The sequence below is a fragment of the Bacillus rossius genome, chromosome 8 (assembly GCF_032445375.1).
Source record: "Bacillus rossius redtenbacheri isolate Brsri chromosome 8, Brsri_v3, whole genome shotgun sequence".
Classification (NCBI taxonomy): Eukaryota; Metazoa; Arthropoda; class Insecta; order Phasmatodea; family Bacillidae; genus Bacillus; species Bacillus rossius.
Window position 1 is genome coordinate 22300315 of NC_086336.1, and position 13609 is coordinate 22313923.

At 35.4% G+C, this 13609-nt stretch overlaps 1 protein-coding gene across 2 annotated transcripts in view; it reads left to right on the forward strand.

The window, feature by feature from the left end:
• The window catches only part of LOC134535585 (very long chain fatty acid elongase 7-like), a 120418-nt gene that overhangs the window by 31340 nt on the left and 75469 nt on the right, over positions 1–13609 (forward strand). The window lies entirely within an intron of this gene.

Sequence of the window (13609 nt, forward strand, 5' to 3'; positions counted from 1 at the left end):
TAAAGTGGCCCGCGGGCCACCTTGAGTACCTAGTGGGCCACCTTGGGAACATCATTATTCCTGTAACAATGCAAATAAGTTATTTAATGAAGTTACATGCATTATGCTTTAGCAAATTAATTTTTTAGTAACATGTAATTTTTTAAATATTTTCAAGATTCTTGAATAAACATTTATTATAAATTAAATTTACAAAAATAAAATATATATTACTTTTGCTTCATATGTGGTAACTGTTTGTAGGTATAAAAATCATTCAGAACCACCAACTAAACATTAAAAGTATTATATAAAACACTGAAATATGAGATAAAACAGGCCCAAGTCCCACAAAAAATTACTGAGATATGGAAACAATACAATATGTCTGGTATTAACTAATAATATTATTAAGATGACATGTGCCAATAAATATATTGAAGTTCCGCATTCAACACAAAGCTTGGAGAGTGTACACGAATAACATTAATTTTAAACAAATGTTGTATGCTGTAGTGGTTTAGTGGTCAAGATGATAGCTTCCCACCAAGGCGATTCGGGCTCGATCTCCTCCGAGGTCAACAGATTCGAATGTGGGAAACATGCTGGGACGATGCCATAAGTTGTCTGTTTCTCTCGTTTCTCCCGCACTTCGTTTCCGGCGCCACTCCATGTCACTCCTCATCGGCTCTCTAAACCTTAGCTGTTAGGGCCGCCCAAATATCTTCACTCACTGAAACAAGTTTTCCTTGTAATTGCTGAATTACGCCCATGTTTACTTCTACATAATGTTATAATATTGTTTAATATTTATGATGGCTTTAAATGAGTATTAAGTATTACATTTATGTTTATGTTTTAGATAAATATGTCCAAAAAAATTAGGCAAATGGACTCAAAAACAGCTAACTCAAACTATGGAAGCTGTTTTGAAAGACAAAATGGCTGTAAGGAGGGCAGCTGAATGTTTTGGTGTACCAAGAAGGACCCTCAGGAACCATATAGCATCTGGTAATCCTAACAAGAATACAGGTAGGCCAACAGTTCTGCCAGTAGATCAAGAGCTAGAGCTTCGTTCGAGAATTTATAGACTTGCAGATGTTGGAATGCCTTTCACACCCAAAGTGCTTAAGCGAACAGTGTACAATTTTTGTTCCTTGAACAACATAGAACATCCCTTCAACAAACTAGCGGGCTCAGCTGGTCGGAAATGGCTCACGTTGTTCCTAAGCAGGCACCCTGACATTGCCAGAAGAAAATCTCAGCATTTGAATCCAGCAAGGGCACAGAAACTAAACAGATACATAGTTAACTTTGAAAAATTGAAGAATGTCATGATCGAATTAGATTTAATGCAGAAGCCTCAATGCATCTACAATATTGACGAAAAACGAAATAGATCTTGTTTACACAAATCTCAGGTATTATTGGCTCGAAAAGGGTCAAGATGCGTACATAACATTGCACCAGAACACGGTGAAAATGTTACCATAGTATCATGTGGTAATGCTTTGGGACATGTTATCCCCCCCGTAATCCTCTACAAAGGTGATCGCTTGAGACCAGAATGGTGTAACGACTTACCACATGGTAACAAAGTTTTTATGACCCCGAAAGGTTCTATGAACGTACAGACCTTTGTTAAGTGGCTGTCTCACTTTGCAGAATACAAAACCCCTGGACGCGCTCTTTTGATTTTTGATGGCGCCTCTTCACATTTGGATGGAAATATTGTGCATGCAGCTAATTCTTATGACATTACATTATTTTGTTTGCCCAGTAATACAACGCATGAACTTCAACCAATGGATAAAAGTGTTTTCAAATCCTATGAAGTTAATTGGGATAATGAAGTCATGTTGCTGTGGACACAGCATGCATGTAGTTCAACTAAAAATGTTGAACAAGCTAGTGCTGACCGGAGGATAAGAAGAAGTCAATTTGGGAAGCTTTTTTCACGAGCATGGGCCAAGTCTGCGACACCAGCTAATGTCTCCGCAGGTTTTAAGGCAACTGGTATCTACCCGTTCGACCCTTCAGTGATTCCAGATGAAGCTTTTGCGCCTAGCCAACTTACTCACAGACCTGAAGATAACATGGTGGAAGTCACCCATGAACTGCAAAAACAAACGGATGGCCCAAATCAGGATAAAGTCGCCCGCAAGCATTCAGAGAATGTTGAACTGAAACAAAATTCATCAAAACCAACATTAAAGAAACCCCGGAAGGAAAAACAAGAACTCTCATATTGTGACAGTTCGATTGGCAATGCTTTTTCTATTCATGACTCAAACTCAGATGATTTAGTTACCACTGATTCTGAAACAGATGTTATTCCAAGTGCAACATCGCCCACACTGTCTGATATCCTCCATACGCCTGAAGCTCCTAAGAAGAAAAGTGTAAAACCAAGAAAAAAAGCTATCAACTATCGTGCTCAGAAGGTCGTGTTAAGTCTGTTTCAACCCAAAATGCAAATCGGGAGTACAGAAGACTCAAGGTTCAAACGAAACATTGCAGGAAAAGAACTGAAACGTCAAAAGTCTACAGCAGGAAAAAAAAAAAAACAAAAAAAAAAAAACAAGAAAGGAAAAAAATAACGTGGGACAGAAAAAACAAAAAAACAGTGCCATTTGAAGTTCGTCCAGGTACCAGTGGGTTACAGGCAACAAAACAAGTCAAAGACAGTTGGTATTGTCATTTATGTAAAGTAGATAGAATCGGTGACATGCGCCTATGTAACCGATGCATGAGATATGTTCATGAGGACTGTGAAGGCATAACAAGTAAACACAAAGTGCCAAACTTCATGTGCTCATTTTGCCAAGGTTCTGATTAATTTTTTAAACTATGTTTCAAGGACTTTTGTGGATGTTTCTTCAACTGAACACACCTTATAAATAAGTATTCAGAGGACAAGTTGTCAATTTACCAGAAAGATTTTTCTTACATGTTGGAATGCCTTATTCTTATGTATTTTCCTCTCATTTTGTACTGTGATTTTTTCAATTTTTGTATAGATTTTGATGACTTACCTTGTTTATTCACACTTATTAGGTATGTTTTATTAGTGTATTTCAAAATAATATGCCATTTTTTCCATATCTTTTTGAAAATTGTAAAATTATGCATATGGGCCACCTTAGGTACAATCGGTGGGCCACCTTAGGTTCATGCTGTTCCAAAGGTGGCCCAAACGCAATATTTTCCAAAAAATTAAAACAAAATATTTAAATCTAAAATTTTTCAATTCATAGTGTTCGCTTGTAGTTGCATATGGTTCAATGTTTTAAAACGTAAAATGACGATATTTTATCTTGCATAAGACATTTTAAAAAAATTATCAAAGCTTAACTACGGCCACCTTTGGTACACCTACCTTATGAAAACACGTGAATTTGGTTGTTAACGAGGTTATATGTTACATATCACTGGCGAGTATTGAAACACTCTCTCATATTTTAGGTAGATTTAGTAGAAATACAATTTATTGTAGCCCTTACTATGGTGCGACTTCGGAAAAATTGTATATAGTTTTTCGATTCATGCTCCATAGATCCCAAAACCATAGCCACTGAAATGTTGTTTATAGGTATATAAACATCACAATTTTGTGGACACGATAACTGTCGAAATTTTTTTATAAATCACTTCCGAACTGATACATTAAATCTATTAGTGGAAAATCTCACTTAAATTCGTTAATGGGCAATAACTGATCCAAGGGATAGAAATGGGGAAGTTTTTTTTGAAAAAAGAAAAATCGCTGTAACTTCCATAATATGGAAATAATTACATCCGTTGAAAGTATTAAAACTCGTAGGAATAATGCCAAAATCTTTTGTTTGATTACGTTTTTGAAACGACTAAATATAGATGCAAAGGATTGAAAAAACAAGGGTTGGAGGACAAAAAAAATCATAGATCCCTTAGTAGGCACAACATTGAATCAGTTCAAAATGTTTGTTAATAATTTAATTTTTGTGTAAGAATTTTGTCTTTATTGATGTTTGAAAAACGAACTATTGCAACAATGGGATAAAAAAGGAATAGAATTAAGAAAATTCATAGTTTATGTTCCACGTATGCTTTTTAATCCGTTCTTATTTAATTTAAAACCTCTAAATATTATTTGCATATTTGTCCGAAATAATTGGTTTATACGAAAAATAATTATAGCAAGAGCTGGAAAAAATCAAGTGATAAAGAACAAAAATACATAACTGCGTTAGTAGACTCGCTATTAAATCCATTCTTATTGTTGGTGAAACTTAATATAATATTGAAAAACTTTTGTAAAATTTATCCAACCCATAGCTGCAAGAGAGGAATAAACAGGGGTTACAAAACAATAAAGTTCTTAACTCCTTTTGTAAGCACACCATCAAATCCGTTCATATTGTTTCTAAGTATACTTAATATTTTTTAATCCAAAATTTTTATATGAAACATTTTTTGATAAGTTTAACCATTTCAGCAAGAGGTTGGGAAATAAATTAATAGAAAAAATAGATATTATTTCTGTTCCATGTACAATATGAAATAAGTTTTATTTGAAACCTTATAATTTTATCTACAACTTTTATCTTAAATGATTTTTTTACAATTAATCATTACTACAAGGGGTCCAAAAGAAACATGTGATGAATGACAAATAATGAATAACTTTCTTAGTAGGAAATATCAAATACATTAATATTGTTTGGAAAACTTAAACATTTTACCCGAAACTTTTGTTTAAAATAATTTTTGATGCAACATACCTTTGTTTTAAAAGTTAGTAAAAACAAAGTTAAGGACAAAAAATTCCTGACATTAATATTTTGTAAACTATAAAATATACAATTATCGTAAATACTGTTTAAAATGTAAAACACTTTCGTTCTAAATAATTTTTGATAAGACAAAACATTACTGAAAGGGGTTGTAACAAAAAAAAATATAAATAAAATTTCCTTAACATGTACACTATTGAATCCAAGTTTATTGACGTGACAACGTCTAATAAATTGGCGAACGCCGGCTGCACGTACGAAAATGTCCCATTACGCACATTGTTCCGTTACGCTGTGTCCCGTAACGCTCATTGTTCCATTACGCTGTCGGCGAGTGCAGTAATAATAGGTTATGTTACAATTAACTAAAAATCTATGGTGATTCATATAATTGATGATAGATATTTGATTACAGCTTATTTATATAAAAACTTGTTCATAATTATATTTAAACTTTATAGCTAAACGCCAGTTTTTAAAATTAATTACAAGTCATCTACACGTGAACTGTTCCGTCGAATGTTTATAAAGTGAAGTGAAAAGTTAATGTGGTTTTCATTGCTTATTACAACAACAATTTCGGCAATGAAGGTTAATTATTCTTTCATTTTAAAAATCTGATTACTGGCATAATTTCAAGTATTTATTCTTATAGTATTAAAATAAAATTGATTCAATTATATTCATAAAAGTATGCAATCTTTTCATCAATGTTTTGCTATGACGTCACGTTAAACTATCGTCCGTAAACTGACTTTACAGACAAACAATTTTTTTTGAAATTCCTTAGTATGGTATAAAAAATTTTTCTAAAGAAAAATTTTTATGTAACCAAAACTGCATATGTTGGAAATAACAGGAGCTGCAGTACAAAACAAATCATAACTCTTTTACTAAGTATGCTATCAAATCCATTATAATTTATTGTAAATATCCTAACCACTATCTTAAACTATTGGCTGAAAAATGCTTTTGATGAGACAAAAAATTACAGTAAAAAAATGGGGAGTTCTAATTAAAAAAATATTTATACTTCTATGCTATTAAATTTTTTCTAATTTATTTTAACCATGTATAAATATTATGAATATTCTTTAACTAAAGCAAATTTTTATACGTCCATGTATAAGTGCAAGGGATAAAAAGAGTATTTGATGATCAAGAAAATTCACTACTACCATTGTAGACATAATATTAATTATCGGTCTAAACTATTCAATGCCGGGTGCATTGTGTAATCACATTCCAAATATTTTCGCTATACGGAATATGAAAAAAAAGTGCATTACTGCTTTTAAACGTTCTAGAAGTTTATAGAATTTTCCAGTCAAATTCCAGCAAAACGTTGGTACTTATAAATATACCTAAGCCTGTAGGCTATGCGGAAGCAATTTTATTTCTGAAACATAAATTTTTCTAAAACTTTTGTAAGTTATGCTATGGCCAATATCTGGCATTATTTAATATCGAAGCAAGGACAACGCTAGTGTGTAGAAGAAATCGTGTACCTAACGGAAATAAAAAGTGGATGTCTATTACACCGTACACTGCAAACTAGATAAGACGCGTTGTGCGTTTTAACACACAGGAGGGATATACATTTACATCAATGATGAAAATGGAGGGGGAAACATGACAGGAGAGGAGTCAACGAGTCCCGGCGCTGGCGTTCAGATCAAATACATTATGTCCATAATACAATGTAGCAGTTTAAATGGTATCTTGTAACAGGTTAAGTTATACTGTTTACAACAAATGGTACATAAAATTTAATGTAAACTAACCTAGTTTTACTTACAAATATTCAATATGTGTACCATTAGTTGTACGGCACACATCCAACCTAAAGTCCGATTCTTCCCACACGTATTAATGGAAGCAATAGCCTCTTCAAATCTGTGCGTCAATCCTGGAAAATTATTAGATAGTGGTGGAACGTAGAAACATATTTTATAAAGCCACAAAGAAAAAATTCCTTTGGCATTATGTCAGGTGAACGTGGAGGCCAGCGAAAAAGATCTCCGTCATCTCGACCATTACGACCAATCCAATGGTCAGGGCCTTCGACGTTCAACCACTCTCGTAGGAAGGTATTCCATTGGGGAGAGCTAAAATTACAGATTCACTCTTAGCAAATTTCATAACACAAAACGCTTTACACTTAGAAGTCACCATTTCACGTAGGTGATGCTGCAAGCAAGTTAACAAATCAGTACTCGCGCATGCGCTTATTTAAAACTGTTTGTGTTACTCTTTGTCACAATGAACCAAAAATCTACAACGCTAACAGTTGATACTATTAAAATTAATTTATTACTGGAACATTCTTTTATGTATATACTGTACTTTACACACTAGCTCCCTCACCACTAACTCAAGCTCTCCGACTGCTGCAACATGTGTCTGGAATCTTCCAGAGATCACGTACAATATCTCACTGTCTGGAGCAGAAGCGTGAGGAATCCTCTCGAGGGACAGATGTTTGCATGACGCGGCAGGAGTTATCGCCAAGGCTACAATGTACCGAGTGCCGCGCGCTCTTCGTGTCGCGACTCGTATATGCCTCCGTTAACATCCTCACGCAACAACAACCGAAATAACTTAACCGGAATTTTCCTTACTGACATATTTTGATACAGAAATGTTCATCGTGTTGGATTTATACAGTTCAAAAACCACATAAAATTAATTTAGGTTAACTAAAAAATAAATTATATTAGATTCCATGTTCGTATTACGATTAACAAAATTCTTAGCAATGAATGCATTAATGTTAACGAAGCATATAAGTTTAAATTTGTGATTGGCAATAAAGATTTTTAAAATTATTTTGTCAAATTATTTGAAAGAAATATATTGATCTCACGTCTAAAGATTATTGAACCCTAACAGTTTTTGTTTTAAAATTTACCAATTTGCTTTTAAAAAAATTCACTACTCACCTAAAGACTCATAAATAATGATAATTTAAGAATATTTTTAAAAAATTTTTAAATTCCTTCGATGGTAAAACAAGATAGCTGGACTATAACGACACTTTTAAGAATTAAATTAGGTATTAAGTGAATGTAAATCCGATCGTGACAAAAAGGTTTCAGGAGTTATTTCGTAGAAGCGGAATATCTGCGCATGGCAGCCACAAAGTATAAAATCCCCCCTTTGAAAGCACGGTACAAGGTCATACATGAATACAATTTATCGTTAACTTGCTGACCCGGAGAACTTCATACCACTTAACGGTCAATAAATGTCGTGTTAATTTTTAGCTAAACCTAATTTAGGAAATTACTAAAAATTCGATAAAAGTACAAAAATCAAGTATTTCATTGGCGTTTCAGCAATTATTGAAGCTATGTATTTTGCTGCATGGGATGCACTCAAGTTGATTCTCTTTTGTGAAGCAGCTGGTAATGTACGACATTTTTCGTTTTGTGATCAGGTGCAAGAACCATGGTTTACCATAATGTGAACATGCCACGTACAATTGACCATGAAAAATACATGCATTTTCCAGATTCAGACCACAGACACTTAAGGATTGGCCTTGCGATTTTTTAAACGTCATGGCGAATGTAAGAAGAATCGGAAATTGAATTTGTTTAAACTTATCGGTTAGGATTATCGGATTCCTCGGAATGAGAACTTCCTCACATTTGAATTTTTGAGGATCATCGCGTGAATCACATTGATCATCAGTTTTCTTATAACCAAACGCATTCCATTACATATTTTTGGTTGGTTTGAATTTAGAAGCATAATGACTACTCAGCTAACCTTCAGTTGTAAATTGTGAGGTGGTAAGCCAGGCACAATCAAGGAGTTTTAAAAGTTCAGTTGGATAGTTGGTGGCAGCGTCTTCGTTTGTAACAGAGTTAATAGATTTGAATGAATGCAGAGTACTAACGATTTTATTCTGAATTACAAAGTTTAAGTCATCCATATCTTTGTTCTTAGCCGCCAAAATTGCTCGCTCACTCAACCATTTGTTAGTTTTGTGGTTAGCAATGATGTTCGGGAACACTTTGTTGATGAGCTCGTCTTTCGATGAGACGAAATTGCAAAAAATTCGGAGGGAATTAAATAAATCCGCTCGAATCGTCGACAGGAACACGGCCATTACTGATGGTCAGCAAATGATAGGAGAAATATTCAGCAGATGGATTGTTCAGAAATGCAACTCTCATGTTTGCTGCCTGCTGAAGTTTCTTCACATAGCGCCACAGATTTGATAATTTTAGGCAAGCGTTTATTTCATCGGAAAAAGTCGACCTAGGAATGACTTGCAGTGTATGGAGGAAATAGTCAGAGAGTAAAATCATTGCGCCTCCAAAACATCTCGAGTCATTGCGCAGATCTTTCAATTTTCGGTCAAGAGCTTCCAATGCGCATTTGTGCGCATTTGTGCATTCGTCCCAGATGATGACATTAGATTCTACTAAAACTTTGACCATTGTGAAGTGTTTCACAATGTTATATGTCGGTTGTTCAGTAGTTTGAAGGTTTAACGACAATTATTGTAACGCTGAGTGAGACGTACAGCATCCTTCTAACAATGTGGGCGCTTTTCTAGAAGAAACAACTGCCTACTGTTATGTCGGATCTCGCACGAACAGTGGCCAAAATCCATGACATGAGGAATGTCTTCCCAGTTCTACCGGGGTTATCCAGGAAAAATAAGCCACCATTTCCATTATCAAATGCATTCCTTCTGTTGGGGGTTCAACAAGGGTACATTCGTTTGAACTGATTGGTATAGTTAATGTCGATCATATTCACATTTATTTTACAATTCTTGATTAAAAGCATCATTCATTCCACGATCTGGCGCTGGCATTCCTAACCTGACTAACCAACTACCGCACATGAGGTAACACATTTCTTCGATTAAGAGCGAAGCCTGGTTATGCATCTTCTCATTAATCTCAAGATTGAGATTTCTTGAACTGACACGAATTCGATGTAATATGTCTTCTGATGTGTTATCCTTGTCTTTGTTACATACGTAATGTAGATTCGATGGGAAATATGTCGAAATGATGATAGCCAATATCTGACCTGGAGATGCAGAAATAATTGCTTCAGCGATTGGCGTGTCTCAATGAGTATTGCTTTCAAGCAAATTGAGCTCTTGGCATTCAGCACGAAATGTTGGACACACTATACCATTAACAGTTCATAGTGATTCAAATGATGTTGGCCCACGAACATTCATTAGCAACAACCGCAAATAAAAGCATTCATCATTCTTCGGATGAACTGTATAAATACGACCAAGATAATCAGTAAAATGTACATCTGGATGACATTAAAATTTCTTCGATGAATTGTTCCATGTGTAATAACATGGCATCTCTGAGTAAAGCAACGTTCTTCCATTGGATCGCTTTGGCAAATCGCAAAGTAACTGGTCAATGTTGTCGCTGGACGTGCTTCATCACATTGAGCAAAATTAGATGCGGCGAAATAAACTCGTTGATCATTATCCAGATGCACCACCAAATGTTCAACAGTGGGATGATGTTCGTGAATATTTAATGAGAATATACGCCAAATCACCTCATTGCAGTTCTACATGTCTATCAACTTGATAGCACGTAGTTTCATTGTAAATATTGGAGGTTTGGATGCCAAATACCGTTATATCGCTGCCTTTCATGACATATTCTCAAATGTTTTTGAAGAATTTGCCGATTGCAATATTCAACGTTGCAACGTGTCTTGAATGTTTTGAAAATAAGTGGCAAATATGGAACAATCCAAATGTTGTCAACCACGAAATCATTCTCTTTCACTTTCGTTGTAATAGTTCGACCGTTATCATCCGGCAATCGATGCAGATACAGTGTATAACCATCGTTACCAGTGATGGTCTCCACTGTCAATTTTCGAGGATAACATTTGGAACAATTGCCGTCAACCATGCACTGGGATAAGGGGTTGATGGCATCACATTGTCCATGAATCATATTCGTAATTACATCATGTAGGTCTGGATCGGTCTCGGCACATATATAATCTATTTGGTGTGGTCGAATTATTTCGACTAACCAAATAAGAATGAGTGCATGCGGCAAGCCTCGTTTTTTTCATTCAATTGAATACATCCAGCAACGAGTATCCCCAAAGATGCATTGCTTAACAATGTAGTTCATAAGCGACCGGATTTTTTGCTTGAAGACATGTGCGGTGATGTACCCGATCACTTGATGTTTGTCCGGGAAGCAGCATTTGAACAATTTCTATCCATTTCGGATTACACGTAAAGGTAATGAATAGATCTGGCTGACCGTAATGACGAACATATGTAATTGCATGGTGCACTGTTCATGCATATAACGCAGGCTACCTGTGAACGTCGCCAGTATAATAGTCAATCGACCAAAATTAGCTGCATCTCCTTCGGTGCTAATTGCATCGCGTTAATTGATATACTCCTCCGTACGCAGTTTGGCTTGGTTCAACCGAATGAAAGTCAGGCGTTCCGTTCCAATTTTGACATACATGTCGACGCAATATTGCTGAAAAAATCAATGAAATCGTAGAAAATAGTTGTCGGCATTTTGACGAATCATCGAACGACATGCGTAATAATTCATCGAGCTAACCTTCTTGGTAGTTTCCTCAATTAAAATAAAAACATTAAAATTAGTATCTTATAAATAAAGCTCACGTCCGTATTCCCTGAAGGGGTGGACAGAACCATGTAATCACTAAATCCCCGAAGGTTACTTAGTAAATTTAAAAGGTTTAAGATAAATTATATATGTAAAACTGGTTGTTAGTCTTTTGCCCAATATTCTCAACAAAAAAAAACAGCCCCTAATCTCTTCTTCGACTCTTACGACTTCCTAGGAAATTAGGAGTGGTTCTAGTTTTTTTTTGGAAACCAAAACTAAACGGAGTAAATTTTGTGTCATGTTGAAATGAAAACTATGATATTGATACAGACCATTCAATGGATTTATAATATTGATATTGCAGTGATATCCATCATCTCCTTGCCAAAACATCGGCGGGTATTGCAACGTGTCATATAAGCAGTGTGTTTTATATATTTGTTGCATTTGCCTAGTATTACAACGTGTAAGCACAATATCGCGTGTTTCCAAATTTTCACCAACAATCAGGATTGCAACTTCATTTATCGTTGGAGCGTTAAATATGCGTTTGTGGGTTCCAGCTGGTCAGTTATCCGCTTGGATCACGACTTTGTAGTCATTATTTGGCATGCGCTCCAATGAAGTCTTGAACAGCCTGACCAATTTAAGTTGTTCTTGAAGTAGTTGCTGCAAATCGTGATGAATTGTTCTTTTCATTGCTGTGTTGATCTCTTGACGCCGATCAAGTTGTTCCTCCATATTGTCCATGAAGTAAGAATTTATGCTGTGCATCTTCAAGAGGTTGCAATAATAAAACTCGATCGTGAATGTGGCCATGAATCTGTAAAGTCGAAAGTGAAGTCATTATTACTGATTTATAATCACTGAAGTGGCATCCACTTCAAACCACGCGCCACCGAGCGCTTCCGCTCCCTTCCCCTTATCAATCTGCCTCCACCTTCCTTTTCCTTTCTTACCCTACGCCGATTCCCGTGACGTCATTGGGATTATAAATGGTAGGCCCCCTGTGGCCTCGGGTCTGTTCCGGTCCGGAGGTGTCGCGACATGGTTTTGGTATGTATGCTCAAGCAGTCGTTTCTTTAAATTAGTGTTTACTTGTTGTTTACATAGCCTAAATTCTCCTGAGGTTAGGGCCCTATATTCTATATTCGAAATTCCTGTTTCACCCGCCACTTTTAGAAAATTTGATTTTGGCTGTCCTGTGTCTGCTTAAATTGCTTTGGAGTTAATCATCTGTTTGAAGCATGACTGCTGCACCATACCCGAACCGTGGCGCGACACCCCCCGATTTAATATTCTCATTCTTATTATAGCCTTAAGTATTGATTACCTTGACTAGCCGTGCTTGTACAATAACGTATTGCTGTTGGCCATAAATAGTTGCTCTATTTTATTACCTGGCTATGGCCGTTGGATCGGACAGACCATAAGCACGAGCACCCTGTTTGAATCTCATTACGAGGAGCAGTTAGCTTGACCTACTTGGTTTCTGTGTAATAAATCGTGTTGTTTCTATGTGTTAGTTTGTTAAATTAGGCTTGCTTTTTAAAGTAATGTAGGGGTCTCGTACGGCGTTTACTTCTAGTTATATATTTGGATACGTTGCTAATGGTATGTTCGCACGAGCGGGATTATATATGAACTTTTGTATTTATTGCAATAATATGCGTATATTTTGTCATGACTATGTGTCGAATAATATTCTGAAATACAATGACTTGTACCTCTAATTGTATCATCAGAAAAGCAATCAATTGTATATTTATTTTCTTAAATCTGGTTGTGTTTTACGTTTCTATCCCATGTTCGCTAAATTTCACAACATGTTTTACTTTACGCCATGACCCATCTAGCTGGGATTTATTCAAATTTATTAATTAATCACATGTTTATTTTGTTGGTAGCCCCTCTAAGGCTGTAACTCTAAGCAACTCTGCGCAACTCTGTGCATCACAAATTTTTTGAAATGTTAGCATGCTTAATTTATTTTAGAGGAAAAACAGAGTAAATAAAGTACCTTGAATTTCGGATTAAATAAATTAAAAACAATCTACCGGTAACCTTCATATGCTTTTTTAAAAACAAATTATAGACAACATAAAACAAAAAAAAATATAACACTTATACAGACAGGCAACGTCACTGGAATGTTCCGAGAGTTTCTCATACAACCTGTGTTGTAATTTTTTTAATTTTTTTCTGTGGTAGTGCTGTAGTGTTAATGTGAGTATGTGA